At 38.6% G+C, this 21,849-nt stretch overlaps 1 protein-coding gene across 1 annotated transcript in view; it reads left to right on the forward strand.

Moving 5' to 3' along the window:
- Nucleotides 1-21,849, forward strand: part of Fhit (fragile histidine triad diadenosine triphosphatase) — a 1,532,194-nt gene that overhangs the window by 884,594 nt on the left and 625,751 nt on the right. The window lies entirely within an intron of this gene.

Consider the following 21,849-nt stretch of genomic DNA (forward strand, 5'->3'; position numbering starts at 1 on the left):
CTTTTCAGGTGGTATTTGTCTGGTACAGGCCCAGAAAATTTACACCTTACAAAGATAGCCTTTCAGGATTATTTCTTACAGCACTCTAGTGAAACCTCAGGCACTTCTACTACTTAGTATTTTGCTTACATTGTTAGAGTATAGTCATGAATATGAAGACCACAAAGTCCATTATAAACTCAAAAAAGCTCAACATCTAAGTAAAGTGCAAGGGATAGAAGATGCTGATTGCAGAACACATTCAAATCCTTGCATATGTGTTCTGTGTGTGTGTGTGTGTGTGTGTGTGTGTATGTGTGTGTTTTCTTAATCCAAGCAAGCTGCTGTTATTCCTTTGGAGTAAAAAGGCTTTGGAAGCCTCAGTGTTCGCACAGTAGTTTTCATCCCTGCTTCTGCTAATCACTTCATTTCGTATTTCCCATTTACATTGAGGTTTACTGGCCTCTAACAGAGCCTCATCCTTGTAGGTAAAATTTTTCTACTTTGGATTCTTTGACTATGATATCAACATACTTTTGAGGAAGGCAAATAACTGACTCTATGAAAATAGACTTAGAATTTCATATATCACTAAGAAAATACCTTGTGATCAGCATCAGAAGATTTTGCTTCTGCTTCTATGGCTAAAGACAAGTGGTATGCATGGGTTGCTATGGTGAAGGAGAAAGGGTACCAGAGAATTATGAAAAGGCATTTCAGTATTCAAAGCAACAATACTTTTGGGAAATTTACTTTTTGTAGTTTTGTTATTCAGTGATCATGAAGTTATCTAGCCTACTTGGGTCTGTATAATGAGTCCCTGACATTCTCCACCATGGTTTTGAGGAGAAGCCTCTGAGAACTGTGAGAAAATCCATTCAACCTGCCTGCACTTCTGAGAACCTGCTTTGTCCCTTAGGTTGAATAAGCCCCAATGGGATGCTGTCCCTGACTTATAGATTTGTTTATCATTTGTTTCATGTCCCATTGCTTGGATAGATAGACTGCAAACATATAAATGAAGTGGCAAATGCACCTTTGTCTTTTGAGACACCTCTAGAGAGAACAAAAGAAACTAACATTTATTGGGTACATTTATTTAACTTAAACCTTTCATCAATTCTGAGTTAGCTAACATGAGTTTTCTATTTTACAGAAGAGTCAGACACAAAGCAGGTAAGTAATTTCCCCAGGGTCTTGAAGTTGGCAAAGGCTAGGGGCAGATCAGAGCCGAGAGCACAGGCTCCTGGTTAATGTGCCACAAAGGCAAGGGCTGGCAAAGAACAGCATAAGTTCCAGGCAGTCTGAAACTCTTGATTTATGCTGTGTTCTCATTCTCTTCCCTTTCTTTACTTAGCAATGGATCTGTTCCTTTTTCTATGCATTGTACCTGAAGTTAAGCTGTTTATTACATTAGAATATTGTGATCTTATATGGTCCTGAATCTTCCACAAGCATTTGCTCAGTTGTTCTATTTTGTTGTGATTTGACTTTTAAGGATACACTAAACATCTCAATTATTTATACCAAGTAGAAAGGAATAGAGTAGCTTTCTTTCCCTGTGTTATGTATACCTCCTTACTGAGACAGAAACTCTTTCTTTGTTTTGGTTCATGACAGGATGATAAAACCAAGTAATGCCTAGTTAAGAATGTGTTCTTTGGCACATAACTCTCTAGAAGTCAAAACCCCAGGTCAAAAGAAGGCATCAGATCCCCTGCATCAGATCTCCTGCATCAGATCCCCTGTAACAGTCACTGGCTATTGTGAGCTATCTGGTTTGAGTGCTGGAAACCAAACCTAGGTCCTCCACATGAGAAGTAACCACTGTGCCATCCCTCCAGCCTCCTCTCCATTTTCTAAAGTCCCTGCTATTTAATCATAGGAATCCACTTTAATAGCCTTATCAAATTCTGAAGACTTTTTCAAAGTCTCTGACATCACAATTTGGTTTAACTTCCACCCTCTTAAAACCTCAAAATATATATATTCCACTTTCACATGAATTCTCAGAGGGTGCAAACTGTATTCCAATCACCACAGTGGGTATGCACATATAAGAAGTAAGTGAATATGAGCCTCTTTGTTGATGGGTTAAGGCATCCACTGGACTCTCAGAACCCCCTTGTACATGGAAGAGTGTGAGACTATTTTATGGAAAGTAAGGTATGTGCCCTATATTCAGAATATTTGAACTCAGAGGCATTTAAGACGTGTCTTGAATGCCAAGGGTACTGATCAGTATAGTGAAGGATAGAAAGCTGAGTGAACAGTCTTCATCCTAAGGAATTCTACAGTTCAATGCCCTGTCTCTCAAACACCCAGATGGCTTATTGAAACTCACATTAATGAACTTTGTCTTCAGAGTTTGAGGTTCAGGAGATGTAGATTGGGGTTGTATAGTTTTAATTTCTAACATGCTTTGAGGTACAGTACTTCTTGCACCTCCTGTACCAGATTTTGAGAGCCACTCATCAACTGGAAGACGGTCATATATCACATCTATATCATTGAGACTGAAAGGCACAGAATATAAAGTTATCTTCAAAAGATGCTCTTACCCAGAGACTGATGGCTATGGGGTTCACTTGTGGGCCATAGCTCACAGCTTTACAAAATCTATTCTGAAATATATTAAATGATTCTGAGTATGAAAATGTATAGTGCAGAGAGTGATGTGATTATTGAAGCATCCAATATGTCACTCCATATTGTGATAATCTTCCTGGTCAATCTTCATAGTCAGATAAAACATCATTTATTGTACTGGACTTCATGAAAAGTCATCGTGGATAGTGTTTGTTTGCGAGATACGAGGTCATTTGAAGTAGCTTCAATTGTTTAATCGTTTAAGAATGGCTTCTGAGTATTTTGGACGGATCAGCACTTACTATGGATCACCAGATCATGAAGGAAGAAAAGCAGCTTGAACCCGAGCCAGACTGAGCGATGGGTCTGACCGACTAACATGCGTCACTGCTAGAATTTGGACTGATTTCTCCAGTTGTGTGTTACCAGTCTGTTACATGCTCTTACCCAGAGTCTGTGGGGAAACACTTTGTCCAGTTTTTAAAAGGCACACACTTCACATCGGACACACATTCTTTGTGTAAGACATTTGTGCTAAAGACCTGAAAAAAATTATTAAGGCTCAAATTCTCATCCAGGTCTCATTAAAAGCCATTAGATCTATACATGTGTCAGGAACTCAGCTTACTTTTGAGAGTTTGCCTCCTGCTTCTATCAAAGCTTTTGTAGGCCTTCTATTGAGACAGAAACTGGATGTTTCATGATGTCATTATCTTAATGGAATGCATCTGCTGATGGCTGTGGTGGAGTGGCTGACACTTCCCTACACTAGTCTTATAATTTACCACTGTGGTCAAATAAGAAAAGAGTGCAAAGGATGTGTCTTTTTTGATAAACTTATTTCTACATCAGGTTCTTTTACTTTGAAGAAAAAATGGGAGCAGACCTTTGTATCTTTTTGTCATTGTCAGTTTTGTTAAGGTGAAGGGAATGGACTTGAGTTAGTAAAAGAAGTAATTTTAGTTATATGTATTCAGCAATGGAAGAAGTACTTGGCATGAACAACTAACTGTTCCTAGAACATTGACGTTTCCTAGGATGCTCTACCTCACCACCTTTCAGCAGTGTTGGGGACTCAAAGAGCAAATCTTAATTGTTGATAAATAAAACCACATCACATTCTTAAAGAAACTATGCCTAATGCAATATTAGGTAGTTTCTTCATACTATCTTTAATTCTTGTAACTTCCAGTTGTTTTCTCTGATAGAGTGTGAACCACAATACTTTTATGTGTCAGAATGGCATGTTTTGCTTTCTGAACTTTAACCTCATTGGTGTTAACTATTTCAATTTGCCTTTAAACATTGTATATTTAGATGTTTATTTGCAAACATGACTCATGAATGAAAAATGCCATCAAAAGTATGAGAAAATGGAAGATAAAGTTTCAACATGTGGAAATATCTGTACATTACCTAGTTTCTAAAAAGGATTATAAACAACAGACAAAGGAACTACACCTATGGCTTATATCATAAATACAACCTAGGTGGGCAATGTATATCAGTTGGCATTCGTCATCTCTATTTGTCAAGATAGATTTCTAAAAAAAGAAAAAAAAATGGTTGTGACGAGTGGAAGGAAATGTAGTGTTCTTATATTTGAATCAATTTGTCCATTTGTAGGCAGCTGTACTGATTGTGTCCTTGCATGTCCATTGAGTTGGAAATCTATTTCACTTTGGATTCTAATTTAGTCTTTCCATTTTTCATTTTATGTAGGTATATTTAAATGTATGCAGACTTAGGTTTTTAATCATTCAATGTCATTTTCTTGATTTGTTTTTGTTTTTTTTTAACTAAAGCCATCTGTTTAGTCATCATGGAAAATTGATTAATATGAAACCCAAAAAGTTCATTATGACAACTAAATAACAGATGACAAATTAGATAAGAACAAGTCATTAAGTTGGCCTATAAAAGGACAGCCATCTGCACCACTAAACCATCTTCCTATTGATGACAGTAATCATTTCCCTAGTTCATGACAACAAAGAATTTATAGAATAAAATGGAAAGCTTGTAAATTGAGAAGGGGAACTGGATGTTGGGTAATCAGTGTGACTGTTGTATCCCAGTGCTGGAAGACAAGAGATTCTAAGACAATCCGTTGAAGACAGCTATCTCTTCTGGCCCTGTGTATGTGTTTCATCTGACACAGAAAAGTGATACATTTGCCATTATTTTGTTAGGCTGTGTTATTGGTTTAAAATATTTTAAAATTTCCTTCAAGTTTCCTATCATGGCTATAGAAAACTTATTATAATAAAGTACATGTCTAGTGGAGTGGTTTAAAGAAAATGATCACAGAACCACAGTAGTGAAAGTATCACAGGGCCACCTGGACCAGTTGTACCCATTCCATCATTAAAGTTGATTCATTTTATATTCACTAAGTATCCAATGATGACAAGAGCAAACAGCATGACAGATTCTCTGTAGAAAATGGTATGTATTTAGTATAGGTCAACAAATCTGGCATTGTGCATACACAGGTGCAGCTGGCTAACTTGAGGAAGTGCATGTCTACTAACAGAAACCATACTCTTTCAGTTGGATTTCATATGAAATTCTATGTTTTCTGAGGTCTTAGCAGTAGACTAACATTAGTCATGCTACATGGATTTAACCTCTGGTCTTTAACAAGATCGTTTTATTATAATTAGATTTGGTGAATGACTTTACTGGTCTTGAGAAGCTGTTTCATCATGCCTTTAGAGTAACCATATCTTATCTGATGTTCACAGAGTGAGATGTTGTTGAGATTGGACTGGGTGTGAGATTTCAGGATAATTGTGGCAGGAGATTTTTTTAAACCAACCCTGTATGTAGAGGTATGAGAAGAAGAATTTTATGTCTTCCAATCCTGTGTCTTATATTTCCAGCATTTTTTTTTACCTGGTTGACCACACATATGTGGGCATGAAACATGTAGAATAAAGGAAATAAGGCAGTAATGTGTCTACCTTTTATGAATAGTGATATATCACTTTAATGTACAGAATATTCTTTGATATACACGTATGCATTTTTAAAGTAAAATAGCATTCATATTTAAACATACTGGTTGTCTGCTTCTTTTCCACTTTGTTGTATGGCTCATGCCATTAAAAATGTTATTATTCATGAAACACTTCATTGTATCACATGCCTTTTCAGTATCATCAGTTCTTTATCATGGTATCTTTGCATTCTATCATGACAGAACAAACTCAGTATGTAAAGCTTTGGCCATAATTGAATGTTTCCATGGAGATGTAGTAGGTAAACTAGGCAAGATACATGTAACAAATGTATCAAAGCTTTTGTTGCACAATGCCACCCTTGTGCACACTGCACAGCCTCATCATGCTATGTCTTCTTTGCATATTTCTTAGTGTAATTATTTAAAAAATGACTTTAACCACGAACATGATGTCTCAGTTTAATTTCAATTATTCCTCTACTAAGATTGTCCCTTTTTTCCATTTCTTTTCAACCACTTGAATATTTTTCTTTTGTGAATTGCCTATTTTTTTATTTTTTGCTCATCTCAAATATAGAGTTGATTTTATTATTAATTTGTAACTCCTATTTCCACCAAAGCTCTTAGGCTTGCAAAATGTTATATGTTTGCAAACAAAAAGAACTTGCTCCATTATTCGATTAACACTATTATGCCACACAGTATTCATGCCAAATTTGTTGTCTAAATAGGTTGAACAAAAGAAAGTAATTCAAAGTTCTCCTGGCCAACAGGAGGAAATGCAATACACTCGCCATGAGCTGCGGGACCTCTGTACTCTGGAGGAAGGGACACTCCTTTGGCCAGTTTTAATCTTCAGACTTTGCAGCATGTGGTAGAGTGTGGATGGTCTATTCCACCAAGCATGTAGCTCACAGTATTCTTTAGGTGGTTCACAATTGTGCAAATAGTGAAGTCTTTACTTATAGACCTTCCCTTGTGAACAGAAGAGCACCAGCTCCTAAAGTTGGGGAGCAATTGGACATTGTCTGGAGAAGGAAGAAAGTTTTTAATTTCCTAGTAAATAGTTTTGTATTTTCCGCATCATTGAAATGGTATGTAAGATTTCGGTATAACAGGGTCATAATAGAAATTCAAGAATAAAATTAGGCCAGGGAGGTGGTTCTAGGGGTGTTGAGTGGTTGCTGCACAAGTGTGAAAGACAGTTCAGATCCAAGAAACTGAGTAAACAATGGGTGGGCGTGGCAGCTGGGCATTTGGCATTCCTGTGACAAGCTAGCCAACTAGATCAGCCTTGCTGGGGAACTCTGGATTCAACTGAGAAACCCTCAATGTAAGATGGAGAGAAATTCAGAAAGATTCCTGGTTCAGCCTGAGGCCTCCATGTGCGTGCACACAGGTACACATGAACCTGTACACACATGTATCCATGCAGCTCAAATATAATTCACACGAATGTACATAAATAAACTCAGTTTCCTTGAAGTTTCCTCAGGAAGAATGTTTTCAAGTTTATCTTATTAAACTTTTGAAATGTTATGAACAAACCGAAGAGGTTCATTGAAAATTTAGGCTGTCTGGTGGGCCACCTGCTGTGTTCTATTGACCTGATTGACAAGTGAGGTGTGAGTGCAGGACTGAATGTCTCCTGCTGAGTTACAGGACCACTCTGACTGGAAGGAGCTAATCACAGGACACCTTTATTTTTTGGCACCTAAAGAAGCTGGGTAAGTATGTTTCTCCAAATAAATGTTTTAGAAAAAACACTGTTCTTTATGTTAAAGTAACAACATTCACACACTGCTTGAAGCAATATATGAAAAAATTTAACAGCTGGGTAGATTGCAGACCTATATTTCTTACAATTTTTAACATGTGTTAGGTTGTAAAATTTTAGTTTCCAATTGTTCTGTATAAGTCTTTTATCTTTGAAGACCCCTGCCTCAGGCTTAGAGCTAAAGGATTTAGTATTTGAAATCTTTTAACATATTTTTGCCTACATTATCCAAGTTTATTGTTGAAGGTTCCCATCCCAGCTCTTATATACCATCAGGTAACGGATTTCTTTTATTTTCTTTTTAGATAGCATTTATAAAGCACCTTTTATAGGCAGAACACTCTCAAGTGCTAGAAATACAGAAATGAGTGTCATAATTGCATATCTCAGATAGCAATTATGACAGTAGACAAAAGAGTCCCCTAAAGAGGCACTCATAGCACAGGACAGGAAGGAGATCGGTTGTTCTGCAGGTTGTCATCAAACAGTGAAGGTTGGCAAATTTACCAGGTATCCTTATGTTCAGGGCTTAGGGCAAAACCTTAACAGGGCATACACATTGGTCATGCTTAGGCTTCGAGAGTAAAGAGAGCACGGTAGTCATGTGTGTGTTTTAGCAAGTTAGATATGAGCAGGGAATGATAAGGTCGTGGGTCTTCTCTATGGCAAGTGTTAGTATTAGACTACATTTTCTTTTTATTCTTCATCTTTCAACAATTGTTTCTTATGTACTCTCCAAGAGGGCAGATGAACTGTGTGATTCTGGACTGCCATCTGCCACTCAGGGCAATGGACTGATGGGCACTGAGGGACTACATTTTCAACTGTCTCAGGAAGAAGAGTATTACAAAAATTATATAGGAGTTTTCTTCAAACTCTCCTCACATCGTGTTGTTCATAGCTTATTATAGCTGATGTCATTTAGCTCATCCATGGCTTTATTTATAAGAATATCACATTTGATTATATCTTTGATAATGGCAGGTGATTCTGCTCCTTCCTCATCACTATGTGCCCAACCCTGACATTCTCATCTTTTTCTGTGGAAATCATTATACAAGTGCTAAATCCAAACAAGAAAATACAGGTTTCCCCTTTACTGCAAGCTGGCTAAGGCATTTCCTCCCATTGTGAAAGATGACTGCATAACCCCAAATATTGATCTTCTGTTATGTAAGGACCTTGTGTCAGTCAGGATGTCATTCCATGAATTGCTTCCTTCATTAACCAACTCTTACTAAGAAAAATAACAGTCCAGTGAACTAAGCAACTAAGTTGCAACTAAGTGTGTGCAACTTGCAATTGATTGACATTTGGGGAAATTCCCTAGTGTTAGTTTCCTGTTGCTATGTAACACATTAACCCACACTTAGTGGTGGAAAGCAAGACACATTTTTACCTCATAGTTTGTGAGTCAAGTTCACATGTTTAATCCAAGCATTTAGGAGCTGAAGTAGGAAGATTGCTCTGAGTTTGAGGCTCGCTAGCCTAACCCTTTATGAACACCCTCCTGCTAAAAAATAAAAAATAAGAAAACAGACCCACACTAAAATATGTTTTAAAAGTAAGATGTACACCAAGGTTCAGACCTGCACTGGATGGATTTTCTGCTCTGCTCTTGTCAGGCTTTAATCTGAGTATCCAGGGAGCAGGGTAGAGGAGGTGACACTAGCAGTGTGGCTGGGAAAAGCTCTACTTCCAGGCTCTCATTGTTAGGGGGAGGTTCATTCCCTTATGAGTGTGGGAACTCATGAGCACTTGCTTCTGCGGGTCCAACAAGGGAGAAAGACTCTAGAGTGAGTTTTCCATCAGACTACAGCCCTACATAAAGTTATAGCAACACTCTACGACCTTTGTATGTCCTGCTTTTCCAACCAAAAGAAAGGATCGTGTACAAGGCATTGAACACTGCAAGGAAGAATGCCAGGGTTACCTGTCCCTCACACTGACCTTTGCAAGCCTAGGCAGGGGTGTTGGTTGCAGGATGCCTTGGCTTTTAGCCATATTTTAGGTAGCCAGCACACTACAAGGATGAACTAGGATGATAGCCAGTCTGAGGACAACCTGAGCCATATAGGAAGACCATGTTGAAGGAAAGAAGGTGGGGGAGGGAAGGAATGAGGGAGGGTAGCTGTATTTGTTGCAGTTTTTGGTTTATTATAGTTTATTTTCTTGTCAGCTTTATCCTGTGTTTTATTTATTCCACACTGTAATTTACAGATTCTGGCATCATATAAAATTAGGGAGACTTCAATTTCTGGTTCTCTTTGAATTAATTATAAAACTCCAGCTTGGCATAGAGTGTGGGCATCTAACCCTCTCACTCAGGAAGCTCAGACAGGAGGATTCCAAGTTCTAGACCAGCCTGGACTACCTATGGAGTTCCAGGCTATTTTCAGCTTCATAGTGAGAAATCAAAACCAGACCTCAGTTACTGAGGCTTGCTTGTCCTGTCTGGAGAGGGCTTAGTATCAGAAACAAGTTTTTCTTGCTAGACATGTGCTGCCCACTTATTGCCCACAGCTCAAAAGTCATGTGCATACATGTATGGGCATCAGCCTGCTCTGCCCTCCAGTGTCTCCAGAACCCCAATTACCCAGTCTCAGCTGGCATTGTAAATGTGACTGGAGTCTTTGATCCTTTCTGCTCCAATGACAGTGCAAGAGCATGCACTGAAATCACTTATTTGTATGGTACAAATTTGCTGAGCAGCATTCTTGCTGAGTGGATTGCACACCAATTCCAGTTCTCTCCTGCCAGAAAGATAACCACTATTCCCTTTCCCTCTTCTAGTCAGAAAAGAGAATCAACTCAGAAAACAGATGCAGCATTGCCAGGGCCTTACCCTCAGCAAGTGGATGACCTAGAAAGGAGTGGCTGCCATTAAATATTAGCATAACAAGTATATAGTTTACCGTTTGTTGGATTTAACAGCCCAGTTGGCCTTCCAACATTTTTTTTTTTTGTACTGTTACTTCTTTGGAAGACATTATCCAACATGTGATCAAACTTTAAAGGAAATGTTGGTTTTCAAAATATGTTTTGTTTTGTCACAAGAAGCCATATTTAGTCAATGTGGTAGTAGTACGTGCCTGTAATCCCAGCACACTGGAGGCTGAGGAAGGAAGAAAGGAAGAAAGAGAAGGGGGAATGAAGAAGCAGAGGGAGGGAGGAAGCTGTGTTTGTTGAAGGCTTTGGTGTATTATAGTTTATTCTGGGATGCATTTATATTTAAGAGTTTGGTACCACAGGAAAAGTTACACTTGTGATAATTGTCTTCAAATTACTATTGCATATAGCTTATACATTCTCAAAATAGTTATTAACCTCTTTAGTTATGGAATTGGTCAGAGTTTTATCTATGGGGAACACAGATATATATTCTAAAACTCATTTAGAGACTCAACTTTCTCTGTTCACATGGAAAATACTAAGATATGGCATCATCATTTCTAGTATGTGGTGCACTATTTATTTCGTTATCTACTCATCCCACATAAGCCTGTAGCTTTTTAAATATTTAGGAAAGGTGTAAGCAATTAGCAGAATAGAAATTGAATTCAACAGTCTGGTAGTTGTTTCCATGTTATTGTCTTACATTTCAATCTTGAGACTATGTATATAAATCTGTTTCTGCACTTGTTTTCTGAGATGAAACAGTTCTTCCTATACCCATTAAACTTCCTATGTCACTGAGAATGTCTGATCCTCCTGCCTACATTGCATGTATGCCAGGATAAAGGTATGCACCACCTTGCCTGTTTATGTGGTGCTAGCCATAGAACCTATGGCCTTGTGTATAATAGACAAGTGCTCTATTATCTGAGTTATAGCACCTCTCCTACAAGTCTTGTTTATATTTTCTCATTAAAAAGTAGGACATAAATAATGCTTTATTAATGGGTTTGGGAAAACACAGTGCTATTGATTTTTATACAACTTGCTCCTCTATTTGGAGAGCCTAAGTCTCTCTTCAGAGCACAATGGCACTACATGAATCTGTTGGATGTTGGATAATGCCACACTACAAACATGCTTATCCCTCATGCATCTGGGGTCACTTGAGGTCATGTAGGCAACTCTTAAAGTTAGCTAAATTCATTCACATGTCTGTGGCTTGACTGGCTGGTGATTGTCATGGAATATTACTTTATGTAAAGATGTGTTGTTTGTTTATGCTGAATTTGTTTAATTATATAAAGATGTGGTGCTGTTTTACCTTGCCTGCCTAAGGCACCTGATTGGTCTAATAAAAAGCTGAATGGCCAATAACTAGGCGGTAGAAGGATAAGCAGGGCTGTTAGGCTGAGAGAATAAGTAGAAGGAGGAATCTATGTTTGGGAGAGATAAAAGAGAGAATGGGGGAGAAAGATAAGGAGATACCCAAGACCAGCCAGCCAGGTAGCTGACAGCCAGCCAGACATGAGAAGCAGTGAAAGTAGAACATACAGAATGAAGGAAAGGTAGAAAGCTCCAAGGCAAAACACTATGAAGAGAAACAGGTTAAATTAAGTTATAAGAGCTAGTGGGACAAACATAAGATAAGGCCGAGCATTCATAACTAATAAGTCTCTGTGTCATGATTTGGGAGCTGGCTGGTTACCCCCCCCCCCAAAAAAAAAAAAAGCCTGGTACATATGATGATCTAACTTAACTAAATTCATTGACATGTCTGTGGTGATAGTCTAGGCTGATCTGGTCCACTGTTCTTGGCTGGACTGACTTAGTTATAATCCAAATATGTCTGACCGTTCAACAGTCTGGCCCAAGTATGCCAGAGAAGTCAAGCAGCTACTCCAGTGCTTTTTAGGCCTCTTCAGGACTGTGTTGGCTAGCATCCCACTGGCCAAATCTAAGAGCTCAGGTTGTGGCAGGCAGAAAGCACAGTGCAAGGACACTCACTGTAAGATGATCTGGGGTCAGGTCCTTCACCCATGTCATTTGTCCAAGCCTGATGCCTGGTGCATGTCTACTTCTTGAGTGTGCAGACAAGAAGCTGAGTGGATTTCCCAGAACTAGACAGCTAAGCCCTTCCAATAGATAGTTAGCATTCTCTTTGTCATTGGTATTTTTTAGTTTATTTTACTTCTTAATTGTCTTTGTGGGAGAAAACTATAACTCCTTGGTTCTAGTATAGTCTCTGTGACTTTGGTTAGAAAATATTCTCATATTAACATGTGAAAGACTTCCAGCATTGTTAGAAAGGTGATGCATATCACTGTTTGTTGTTTTGCTCAAAGCTGGATATAGTAGATTTTTAAAAACTGAAGGAATAGTTACAGTCCATGCTAAAAGCTCATCTTGTTTAATAAGAGCCTTTGTCCATTTAATTGTTCATCTGTCACTTTCTGGACACATGTTGCCCAACCTTCAGATGTGTAAAGAGAGTAAGGACTTTGTATCTCTAATGCAAAAGATAGACAGACACTGTTGGAGGCTGTGTGGTTGGTTGGTCCTGTATGTTCTCATCCTTCAGGATGACTTGTTTTGGTTCTTTAATGTAACTTTCTTCTCCAACTGGAAAGAGGAGCAGGTCCAATAAATAACATAAACATATATAGGGGGAAAAATCAGTGATTTGAACACAGAATTCAGTGTTTGAAATTTGACTTCAAATGGAAGAATCCTCTTAGGGCTATAGGAAAAAAATGTTTCCTTCTTAAGATCTGTTTCCAGGTTCCTACAGCCATTTGCATCTACAGTAACCATTGGTGTGAAAGTATTGCAGTTTTGTTGTGGTAAATTGCATGAGTAATCATCCCCCCAGCACTTGCTAAGTTGTTGCTTCCTATTTTAATGGCTGTAATATATTTGTAAACATGTTTCTAACTTACTAGAAAACATGTTGGTTCCATCTCATTTATTCGCAGACAACTTACTGTCTGTTGAATCTTCTGTTTCCCTTTTTTTCTAATGACTCCTTTGAAATATTATTTTAATGAACCCGTGAAACACATCATTGTATTCTTTATATTGTGGTTGGACTGCTAATGAGACTCATCCATTAAGTAAATGGCTTTGTAGGCAATGCAAATGTAATAAATAAAGTTAGTCTACACGGCTTGCTACTTTCTTGCTGATGGGCATACCACATGCTGAGAAGGCAATGTTTCATGACCAGGACAGTTCAATTGGTAGGCAGATTGGGAATCTTTGCAAGAAAAAAAAATGAAGAATTTCATAAAAGCAAAGTTGCAACTCTATTTTTTTATTAATCAGAAGATAATGTATTTTTACTTCAAATTTTCTAGTTCAAGATGATTTGTCAATAGAAGAGATTAAGTATGCATGTATCCATAAGAAATGTTCTTCTTTGTAAGTACAAAGGAAAAGAAAATATATTGAAAAAAATCTCAATCTCTCTCTCTCTCTCTCTCTCTCTCTCTCTCTCTCTCTCTCGTGTGTCTGTGTCTGTGTGAGCATGTGTGTGTATGTGAGTGTGTCTATGTGTGTGAGTGTGTCTATGTGTGTGTAATGTGAGTATGTGTGTATGTGTGTGAGTGTGTGTATGTGTGTTTAATGTGAGTATGTGTGTATGTGTGTGAGTGTGTGTGTATGTGTGTGTGAGTGTGTGTGTATATGTGTATGTGTGTGTATATGTGTGAGTATGTGTGTGTGTCTGTGTGTATGTGAGCATCTGTGTGTATGTGAGCATCTGTGTGTATGTGTGTGTTGAGGAGAAACTTGGGTGTCAATGCTTACCTTCTACCTTAACTGAGCCAGGATCATTCTTCTGCTGTTTGCCGCTGTGTGTGCCAGGCCCTGACCTTCTAGTGATTTCTTTCGCAAATCACATCTCACCACAGGAGCATGGGGGTTACAGATGCCTGCAACTGCTGCTGCATCTGGACATACATGGATTCTGGGAATTTGAGCTAGATCCTTTGCCCTGACCATGAAAAATAAAAATTTCTACAAAATACATTACATCAAAACAGTAGACTTAGCTCCAATGTGAGTTTTGAATTTCTGACTCACCAAAGGGCAGGACTGATGTTAGAGTTCGCATGACTTGCTTTGTGGGATGCGGCTGTGACTCTGTCCCCTGCTTTGATCTCCTCTTTCTGCCTTGTCTGTAGACATATTTGGAACCTTTGGTGTCCTGATAACAGAAGCCACTGTGCTTAGGAGCCTCTTCATTATTCTCACATTTATAATGGAACAATACTTTTGGCTCTAGACCAGTGAAAACAATCTAGAGATTACCATGTGATCTGGCTAAGCTCCCTTGCTAGGTTCCCACAGTAATTAAAGGCCACCCCATTAAGAACAAGAATACTGATTTATGGACATTTTCTGAGGCCTTCTCTAAAGAGTGTCTGTTGGTCTGAACACAGACATGAGCTGAAGAAGGAACAGCCTCAGCTTCCCTAGCCAGGGTGCTCTCCTTTGCTTCAAACCCACCGTGTTCCAAATTGCCTTGAAAAAGAAAACAGCTAGAGGAAGAGGACGGGAGATAAAGCTTTGCAGACAACAAAACTTCCAGACAACCTTTAATTCTATAAGTAATATGCCTGTTTGGGAATGACTATCACACCTTCAGGTGAGAAAATTTATCATTAAAACAAAATTTAGTAATCACTGGAGAAAAGCCATGTAAAGGAAGAGGCAGAAGCCAGACTTGAAAGTATGTGCTTATAATCTCAGCATTCAGACAGGAGAATCTTTAGTTTGAGATGAGTCTTGATACAGAATGACAGTTTCAAAACAACAAATAGACACCTACATTGATGTTGCTGTTATCTGTGAAGCCAAGTAGCTGCTGTTTGTTGGTTTGTTTGTTTTCTGATTGGGACGCATATAGTCCAGGCTGACCTTTAACCCTCAATGTAGCCCAGGCTAACCTTTGTCAGTGTAGCCAAGGCTGACTTTGAACTCATGAACCTCTGCCTATTGCATTCCCAAGTGTTACAGTTTCAGGGATGCAATAAGGAGCCTTGTCTCAGGCTTTATGCAGTACTGAGAATTGAACCTATGGCCTCAGTTTATGTCAGACAATCATTCTATCAAAAAACCACATCCTGGCTATGTCCCCACCCCACGATATTACAGATATTTGCTAGTGCATCATAGTTTTTAGAAATATATTGTTTTTCATTTATTAAAGCACTAGAAAGAGTTGATGATCTTACTTTTGATCTCTTCCAAGTAAGACTCCACAGATAACTGTTTGAGAATCTTGCCATGTTTTCCTAGAAAAGTGGGTCTGTTAGCACGGAAAAGATGTTTGTCTGTCTTCCAACAGTCGTCTGCTTCTCTAAACTGACAAGAGGAACAATAACCCTATTGTGCTCAAGATTTATTGGGTGCATCATTCCAAGCCTTTGTTCAAGTGTGAAACCCACTGGCCCCATTGCTTGCCTGCCTAACATCATGTGCTTTATTTCCCTCTGTGAGACAGAATAAAAACATGAGTAAACATACTTGCCCATGACACCACACACACTTAGTTCTCTTTTTCAATTAAGAACAGGGTTACTATAGATATTTTACAATAGCTAGAGCTAGTAAAGAAGCCTTCCATTGGCCATGAGGTGCTAAGCAGTGGGTAAGGAAGGACCAGTGGTTCCCATAGCTCTCCGTTGTGATGACAGCTACAATGAGTTGGCACTCAGTTCCCTTCTTTAACAGGAAGGAGTACAGGTCCAGAGGGATACCTGTCAAGAACATAGTAGTACTTCTGCTGGTCAATTTAAGGAGCTTTGGTGACGACCCTTCTGATGAGTCAAATTATTTAAAACATTTATTGGATAAGGATGGGGTAAAGAATGTTCTTGAACTTGAGTTAGGCATAATGTCTTGATGTAACTTACTCTAGAGAAGTTTGTGGTATTTAAGCCAAGGAAAATTAGCTAATGATGTAGTCTTAAGTAATGTCTGGGACTTGTCCAGAAATAATTTACAGATGTTGATTGAGATATGATACCATTCTCTGTGCAGTTCACATTTTATAGTTAAAAATTAAAATGCAAATTTCAACTAGGTGGTGGTATGATTTGATATCTATTTCACAGCAGGGTTAAAATGTAACTTTAAATGGGTTATTTTTTCATTTAGAAAAATCATCTTGCAAATACTTATGAATATAGAATTTTTTCTGACTTCCCTGACAAGCCACAGAGCCACCACGTTTTCCTCTCACATGTTTGGAGAACTCTAACAAATCAGACCCTCTGCTATTTCTATACTTTTTCCTCATTCTTCCTAACTCTGACAGTGCCTTTTACACTCTCAAGAAATAGTTTGACCTGAAGAAAATTTTAGGGTGCACACACATTGCCAAAGATATGGACTTGTGGAATTTATTTCCTGCAGTGCTGCCATGGGTGTGCTTCTCAATCTGTTCCAACACAAGGGAATAACTTTCAGATGACATAGGGAGAAAATAGATGTGAAGGAGAGATATTTCAAGACATTAGATGCCTAAAATTCACATTTAAGAATAGTTAGTAGTGTTATCTTTTTTGAGCACATCTCATTTTTGTACTTGCTAAGCTTTTGTCAGAACACACACACACACACACACACACACACACACACACACACACACACACCCCATACACCACACACACACACACACACACACACACACACACACCCCATACACAGACACAGACACACACACACATACCACAACACACACACACACATACCACACACTTTAAAGCAGTGAAATGTTAATATAGGATAAAGAATGGAAGTGTGTTTGCAGTTCCTGGTAAAATTGCCTTCTGTAAGTACAGAATATGCACTTCACCAGGTTGTTTTTTGAAATGATTAATTCCTTGTTAAAGGAATTATCCTGGAGATCTGCTAAGCCACTCACCAGTAATTTAAAGTTGGAACCTGCTAACAGTTCCCCGTCTGCTCCATTGAAGTTGGCCAGCTCCTGTTGGAAAACTGTAGTTGTGGAGTTTGAAAGCAAAGTGCAAAATGCCAACCTTAAAAACTGGAGCTGTCTCATTAAATTATGTTACATTTGATGACAGGTTACAAGAGAAAGTGATACAGGATTCTATAAACAGAAGCCTTTGAAAACTGACTCAATTTTAGGTGCCCACTGTTGTTGGAAGTCCTTTTCTGTCAAAAGATTAGCAAAGTTCGGTGCTTTCACAGAGAAAACCAAAGCAGAGAAGGAATGCTTACTGCGATGGACAATTCTATCCCCAGACTTAGAATGTAGATGGAGAAGTGATTTGTTATACCATAGGCATCAATTTCACATTGCAGCTTATATTAGCATAAAGAAAAGAGACATTATGAATTTGGTTATAGAAATTATGACAAGGAGAATTGGGGGATGTTGAGTAGGATTAGTAAGTTATTAGGGACAGCATGTGAAAGGCTTGTCTTCTCTAGTGCTACAGATGACTCCTAATCACATGGTAGGATGGGTAAGTGTGAGCTGTGTAGACACAGTTTTCCTCTGCCTGCCTGCCACCCACCCTTCATTGTAGGTAGGGCTGCAGGAGAGCTTGATTGCTGTAAGAAGCTTCTGTTTAGATGCATACATTGCCCACGCTTGCTTTCCCCCACCCAATCTCCATTCCTCTTCTTACAGACTTGCCACTAATTTTCAGAATTCAAATGAGGATAGAAAGTAAAAAGATACAAATTTTAGTATCTATTTACTGGGTATCCTCAGCAGTAAAAGATTTAGATTGGGCCATTCTGTGGCTGTTCAGGTACACTGAGATGCATTATGACAGACTATATAGAGGTATAATTAATTACACCAAGTCAGATAAATGAATAAAATTATATTCATTTTCTGGAATTTAATTTCTTATTTTAGAAACTGTCAGGTTAATGGAAGGATTTTTTTTAAGTATTTTATGAATTCTACTTCCATTTTCCCCTGTGACAATATGTGTTCTAAGAATGGAACAGCATCAAATCTTGTCCCTAATATCACTGTCCATTGTGGTATCCCAGAGACAGGTGCTAGTTTTCTCACATCTCTCTGTGTACTCAATGGCAGCTGTTGTGGGTCCGAATATTGCTGCTGCCACGTAACCTCTGGGGCAGGGGTTTCTGCACTGTCAAACACCACAGACACTTAGTTCTCTTTTTCAATTAAGAACAGGGTTACTATAGATATTTTATAACAGCTAGAGCTAGTAAAGAAGCCTTCCATTGGCCATGAGGTGCTAAGCAGTGGGTAAGGAAGGACCAGTGGTTCCCATAGCTCTCCGTTGTGATGATGGCTACAATGAGTTGGCACTCAGTTCCCTTCTTTAACAGGAAGGAGTACAGGTCCAGAGGGATACCTGTCAAGAACATAGTAGTACTTCTGCTGGTCAATTTAAGAAGCTTTGGTGACGACCCTTCTGAGTGAGTCAAATTATTTAAAACCTTTATTGGATAGGGATGGGGTAAAGAATGTCCGTGACCCTTGGGGGGTTTTTACACTGTCTGTGACCGCTGGGGAGTTTTTATACTGTCTGTGACCCCTGGGGAGTTTCTACACTGTCCATAACCCCTGGGGGGGGCATGGCTCTCTTGCTTTTGTTTTCATCCCATCTTATGATGACTTAGGGTGCAAATATGATGGTCACACATATTTAATTTCACACATGGTGAAATTAAAACACCAGAAGAAGGTTTGTCACCTGGGGAAATATCAGAGCTAGTACACAAAGATCTATGTGCCTTTGAAGACTGTAACCAATGTGAAAAAGCTGGGTCCTGTGGCACTCACCTGTAATCCTGATACAGGTGGAGAAGGAACTCCCTGGACTCATGGGCCAAACAGTCTAACCTAATTGGTGACCACAAGACTAATGAGACATACTGTCTCAAAAAAACAAGCCAGTGTCCAGATGATGACACCAGAGGTCATTTTTTATGTACATACACACACACACACACACACACACACATCTCACACACACCCCACACACACACCTCACATACACACACATACACACACTCAAGTGCACTCAAATGAATACACAGGCACTTGCATACATGCATAAAGAGTCTATCATTTTGTTGTTGTTTGTTGTTTTTTCTCCTACGGTTGGTGATCTAGGAAGGGACCAGGACCATTTTCTATGTACTCTTATTCTGATGTTTATCATGCCACCTCTGTCCTTCCCTCTACTTCCATCCAGTCTCCAATCTGTAGCTAGAGAGGATTGTTGGGGTATGAACAAGCCACGATCTCAGTCACAATGTTTAGTTGTCTTTTGTTTGGGGAAGGTGGGCAACTCAGTTCATTTTCTGAAATCTTAGGTGTTAAGCTACAAATGCTAGTGGGACCAACTGGTTTTCTTTCTTGCTGTATTTCTCAGTGGCCTCAGTGTGGAATAGGTTTTGGAATAACAGATAAGGACAAGAGGACAGAGCAAATCTGTGGTGGTGCCTCTTGGTTGTCATGGTAAACATATCTTCACTGGTTCACATTCCCTTGTAGAGGGAATCATTCTTGTTTTCACATGAGAAGGCAGAAGAGCATAGTTCACTATATGTTACTGTCAGCTTATAGGAAAGTAAAGCAACTCTTCTCTGCTGAAATTTGCTGCCCAAAATAAAAAATAAATAAATAAAATAAAAGGGATGATGCTGAATTTCTTGGGTTGTTCAAGGGATCTTGTAAATCTCACTTATTTAAGAAGCTAATACAAGTGATCACATTCCCATTTTTCTCCCTACTTCTTGTAACTTCTTCAGTTAAAGTGGAATTTATGTAATTATCAATTTCCAGTGCCACCAGATGGTATTCTTATTTCCTCTAAGTCTTAGTTAAATTGTTGACTTGTCCTTCAAAGCCACACTTTGTCAATCTCAAGGTCCTTCTGTTGCTGTTATCCACATTGGCTTTAAGTCTTTATGTTTCACTTGAGGAAAATTGACAAGGTATCCTTTAATGAACCCATGTAACTCATCTTGCTATAGCTCTGATGAAGATGCCCCATCTGTTAGGAATCACAGTGCAAGACTGCACACTCCATTTCCCCACTAACTTGCAGTGGCTTAGTCTTAGGACACTAAAAAATCTGTATGGACTTAGTAGAAACTGTCCTTGGAACTTTGGATTCTGATCTTTTCTAGGCTGTGGATATGCTGTATAAGTGGACTGTCTTGTGATGCCAGGCACAGGTAGTAAGCTTAGCTTAGCTCCTGGAACAACTGGAACTGTATAGTCAACTCTGTTGTTAATGACCTGTAATGCTTAGAAGGTTACATGTCCTCAATGCACTGCCATCTACAATACTTTCAACTTATAATGGATTTATGTGGTATACACCTTTATCATAAATCAAGGAGCATCTGCACTTAGATATAGTTACAATCCCATGCCGTGTCTACATTTTATGTTAATATTGTGAGGCCCTGGGTTTGATTCTGAATACTGAAAAGAAATATTAGCATTCATTGTCCAAACATCAAGTACTCACAAGCCAAAGGGATGACTCAGATGGTGTTCTCACAGCCAGACAAGGGGTCTAGCTCATCTTTTCAGTGCTTTCCTGTCCTATTGAGAGATCAGCTGTCTGATGTGCTGTACAAAGAAGTATTCCTGTTCTTTAAATTTTGCTGATACAATTCCTCATTTAGTAACTAGTGAGAGCCCTGCTGCATGTGGGAGACTGGCTCAGCAGCTATTAAGCACCTTCTCACCAGCCGTTCCATATGATATCTGCCTGTTGCTCTAAGATACAAAGATGCAGGGAAAATATCTTTGTAATCCATTGTGATGCCAATGTAAGTTTAACTCTAGAATTAGAGAAAGATTGATACTCCTTATAAAAACAAACTGAACAGAGGCATCTTTCTTCATCTAGGAAGAAGACAGTAGAAAGTGGGATGAACAATACATGGCATGTGTATAAATACTCACTAATTCTAGACTGTACTGAAGTTTTTTAGATAATTATAATTTATGAAAGAAGGTGTTTTTTTCCATTTGATTAATTATCCCTAGATCACATCTTTTGTCTCTATGTGGACAGGTTTCAACAGAGTTCATGTATCTCAGGGCTTAAAACACAGTGTTGAAGTTGAACAGATTTTAAATTACTCAATTCTAAAACAACATAATACTTTAAATATTAAAAAATTAATCTACTGTTACAAGAGAAAAACAAACCTTAATATATTACTTATATATTATAACATGGTGTGTGGACATAACCAGTTCAAAATATCACAAGTCCATTGTGGAATAAAAGCAAATATTCTCTCTTGATAATTGAGTAATTATCTGCAGTCCATTGTTGTGAGTATCTTGACATTTTGCTTAAAATACTCTCTAGTGATTTATTTTGTATACACTTCATCTTTCTAGCTAGATAACTATTGTTTGAAGTTCATATTTCTCCTTTGCCTTAGTCTCTTAAGAGCAAGGAATAGCCATTTACTGGTGAAGGGAAAGGATGACAGAAATTGGGCATTGGCTTGAGGATATAGAGTGGTGTCACTTCTGGTTGTAGACATAAGACAATTGCTTAGTCAGTTTGCAGAGAGTCCTGAAATAAGCTCACATATGTCCTTCTACCTTTATATTCATATAAATACATAGATTCACCTGCAA

Source organism: Onychomys torridus, chromosome 9, assembly GCF_903995425.1.
Source record: "Onychomys torridus chromosome 9, mOncTor1.1, whole genome shotgun sequence".
Lineage (NCBI taxonomy): Eukaryota > Metazoa > Chordata > Mammalia > Rodentia > Cricetidae > Onychomys > Onychomys torridus.